This window comes from Triticum dicoccoides, unplaced genomic scaffold (genome assembly GCF_002162155.2).
Source record: "Triticum dicoccoides isolate Atlit2015 ecotype Zavitan unplaced genomic scaffold, WEW_v2.0 scaffold104834, whole genome shotgun sequence".
Lineage (NCBI taxonomy): Eukaryota > Viridiplantae > Streptophyta > Magnoliopsida > Poales > Poaceae > Triticum > Triticum dicoccoides.
This window is the reverse complement of record NW_021171895.1, coordinates 2,343-6,709: the sequence shown is the minus strand read 5'-3', so window position 1 is coordinate 6,709 and position 4,367 is coordinate 2,343. Positions and strand designations below refer to the sequence as shown.

General features: G+C 41.3%; 1 long non-coding RNA gene across 1 annotated transcript; it reads left to right on the top strand.

Moving 5' to 3' along the window:
• The first annotated feature begins 1,895 nt into the window (after positions 1–1,895).
• LOC119342785 lies at positions 1,896–3,691 on the top strand. Its single transcript, XR_005165716.1, has 3 exons — positions 1,896–2,849; positions 2,970–3,044; positions 3,477–3,691. It is a non-coding gene; the product is annotated as an uncharacterized LOC119342785 (long non-coding RNA).
• The last annotated feature ends 676 nt before the right edge of the window (positions 3,692–4,367 follow it).

Here is a 4,367-nt window from a genome sequence, read left to right as displayed (position 1 = left end):
GGTATCCAAGTCTGACCTTTGCTTGAAGACCATGTCAATGCTATCTCGAAGCATGCCTGTGGTACTCCGATTTACAACAAGAACATTTTAAGCCCAATGCTAAATGTTTCCTGCTGATTTATCCAAACACCGTTGTATGGGTAGTGTCATGAACTTTCTCTCCCCTACCTAAGGAGTTTTCTACATAATATCTTGTCATGGATATCATGCACTGCTTGTCCTTGGGAAGCATATACCCTTGAAAAATGTGTTTAAACACATTTTCCTTTCCATTGTTCTGTTTAATATGATAGTCATATTTTTCCTTTCCATTGTTTGGTTTAACGTTTCTTGTGATCTATATGATCTAAGCAGTAATATTCTCCTGCTTATGTAAACACCTCGGTGTACAATTCTGTCAACAAGACCCTGTTACAATTGTTGATGACACTCCGGTAGCCACCGATGGACGAGAACTTTGCCTATTGGTTCGCCTCGTTCAATGAGCAGGAAGATGGTTCTCTTCGTCCCTCGCCCTTGGTACCGACGTTGTTGCCGACATAATCGACAGGCTACCCTCTGACATGCCTTGCTTGCATAATCACGCAAGACGTCTCCACCCTTCCAACTTTTAACAAACATGGTGGGCCCATAACCCACAGTTCCACAGGATCGAAACCCGACTCTCCTGTACAACCCTGTTTCTAATGGTTATTCCCCACGCTCGGCTTCATATTTAATTCACGGCCACCTTCCTAGTGCTCTATTCTGGTATCAGACGCAATACTTACTCTTGCTGCTCTAGACCCCTTTCTCACTCTGGTTTAGACTTTGAGCAACTATCTATCCACTTGAAACTCCTCATTGTACCTTCGAACTTTACTCTTGATGTGTTTTATTTGTTCAACTCGAGAGGTACTCATAGGCTCATTCATGGGTTAATCCCAGATTATTACCCTTATAGCATTCTGTCGTTGCCGATCTGCCCCATTACCTATTCGTAAGTACGATGGAAGCTTCAAAGAAAGGATGATGACTTCATAATGATGACCTGAAGCAGCGGAATGAAGACATCAATGTAATGGATCAACTTCTTCGGGAAGAGCAACTAAGGGCGAAAACACTCGTTAGAATTTCGTAACTAGAACTTTTCCCCTTACTCCCCTCCTAAATCTCGGGACGAGATTTCTTGTAGTGGAGGAGAACTGTGACACCCGGGTAATCAAGCTACAGTAACCTCTGCTAATGATGCCATGTCACCTCGATTACTGTTGCCGGTAGACCATCCGGTCCAGGGGCCTTCAAGGGTCCAATCTGGAACAATGAGTCACTCACTTCCTGTGTCGAGAAAGGTTTAGTCAATTCTAAATTTATTTCCTCTGTAACCCTTGTCTCCACAAGATTCAGCACAATTTGCGGCTTCACTTATATCTTTTGAGCTAGATAGTTTTTGCTCTAATGCTTCACTTATATTTTTTAGAGCACAGTGGTGGCTTAATTTTGTAGAAATTGCTAGTCTCTCATGCTTCACTTATATTATTTTGAGAGTCTCTTAGAACATCATGTTATTTGCTATGGTTATGAATTTGGTCCTAGAATGATGAGCATCCAAATTGGGTATAATAAAAACTATCATAAAAAGTGCATTAGACACTAGGATCAATTTGATTCTTGATAATTGTTTTGAGATATAAAGGTAGTAATGTTAGAGTCATGCTACACTACAACAAAAACCCCCATACCCCAACGCATATGTAGCAACGAAAGACAACATGTATTGTTGAGTTAAAAAAACCTCCCATCTTCCCCACGAAGGATAACCTCCCCGTCCCCATCTCCACCTCTTCCGTCCAAATATCCCGCAACCAAGCAGAAAAAAAAGAACCCAAATCTTATCTCCCCTCCACCTATCTCCCAGGATTATCTCCCTCTCTCTCACGCGAGCTCTGCCATAACGCCGTCGCCGCTGCCTCCGATTCCAGGCAGATTCGGCGCTCCCCTTCACCGCCCCTCACCGGCTCATCTCCCCCTCATTGGTCTCCTTTGATCCCATCGTCACGGCGTCCTCCACACCTCGGCCAGCCCCCGAAGAAACCCTAGGCACCACGGGTCATTCCCGCAGCTGCTGCGCTCGACCCAATGTCCCCAAGTCTCCACGCGCGTGGCTGCTGATTAGTCTTGATTGTGCTGCTTCACGTCACCTACCTCGACTCTGATGTTGATATGGTTCAGTAAGGCACTTCTACACACGTCTCCTCTGCTCCTACCCTCTATGGTTCAGTAAGGCTAATTCTTTGTATAACATTACGACAATGATTAACGCTATCTTACTTTCCTGATCTACCTTTGTGGGTGCTGGCTTGTACAGGCAGTCACGACACTGCATGGTCTGTCACTCTGTGTTCCATGTGCAGGGACAGGGAGGGGCGAGCAGGGGCTGCAGACCCCTGCTAGTCGCTCGACCCCCTCAAGAAATTTCAGCAGGTAGTTAGAGCGTATGTACATGCTAATGGCTATCTAGTCGCAGCTAATTACTTATTAGGCTATATGTTACTCAACGAGCACCAAATTAGAGAATCCCAACCAGCAGGCACTAGCCCATGAACGGTGATGGTTGGCTTATTGTGATCAAATCGTTCAAATCGTGGCCTACGCATATGCATGTTCTGCACGTTCAGCACCCGGTCGCCGTCATCCTAGATCATAGCAACAGCTATTGGTGGCGGTCTAGCGCTTGAACACTTGGTGGAGCATCGCAACATTGGTCTTATCGATAGTGTGTTTGCTGTGTGTCGTCGTCCATGATGCATTAATCCTCGGAGACTTTGAACCTGTCAGGACAACTCATGCGACTCAATTCTAAACTGAAGGTATACCATTACGAATTTATAGTGCTGTTAGACATTTAAAGGTTGTTGGTTAGTGTTTTTGTCAGATCTACTTAAATGTGCTTGCAAGTGCTTATGAATTGAATCCTTTATTTTGTACAGGACCAATATTTCCTGCATATTCATATTTGGGAGAAAGTTCAGGGTATACATAGCGAGCTACCTATGCGGACAGAGGTACGACTGCATGAATCCTGTTGGCTTGTACATATGTAAGTGATTTAAGTGACATAATCTGCAATGTAACTTAAAAACTCATGCTGATTTTTTTATGTATTCACTATTCAGATTAGGATTATTGTCAAGCATCTACATAAATCAAAATCACTAGAAAACATACTTGTTAACATTTAATAGAGCTTCCTGATTTAGCTTTGTGTAAGTTAGTTTTTCTCAACTTCAAGTACTTCTAGAAATTTTTAAATCTCTGCATTTATATATACTGTTTTGGGAACTACAGATTTGTGTTTGCAATGAAGCATGCTCTATTTGTCACACACATTTTTTGGGCATGTACCTCGCTGTATCGTCATTATATTGTTTGTAAGGTGTTTATTAAGTCAATTATATTGATGGTCTGTTCATAAGTCTCTTTTTCTGTCTATATAGTTCTGTGCTATGGCTGGGACTGTTAAGTGTTCAAATGATGATATATCCGAGCCCTTCAGAGGTGATGACGTATGTTGGACGATGGAACGCTTATTCTGTTCCACGGGTTGCTTTGACTTGGGTGTTCAGAGAAGTAAAACTTCAACTAATGTGTTTAGCGAAGCACAATATTGTATCTGAAGTGAAACCTTCTCTATTATATGGAGGTGCAAGCATTAAACTAGCATGCAACTAAAGATAATGTATGCTAGTTTCTCTATTGCTTGGAATTCAGCATGGTTGAGCAAAAGTTTATTATTGATCATACTTTTTTCAATATAAATGGTTATTATATTGCCTGCTTAGTTTGGGAAATATAAACAAGAAAATTGCTCTTGCTGTGCTCCAAAGTACGGACCTAGAATATACAAAAAAAACTAAGGTTGTTGAACTTGGTAATTGATTCTTGGTTGATACGACCACCAAAACATAACTATTGGTCATATAGCAAGATTAACCATCACATGGCCTTCAATCTTTGTATGTTGGTCTTCGTATATTAACTTGATTTTGTTTGATGGTACCTTATGTTTCTCATTCATTTGTTGTTGTTGATTGTCCAGATAAATCAACGATGCATGGCTCAAAAGTTGATTGCAAGATCAAGAAGGTGGCTACTACTAGATAGTTTTGGATTATGTTTTAGAATGTCATTTTTAGCTCAATGTTTCAAACATTATATTTTAGATGTCTGAGATGTTGATTGCAAGGCTGAGAATCAGCCTACTACTAGATAGTTTCACATATTGTAATCTTTGTATCATGTTCTTTGTAAAGCAACCGAGTTGATTTAATATATATGACCTCTTCGATTATTATGTTTGTGTCTTCTATGCACTATCAGCATTGACA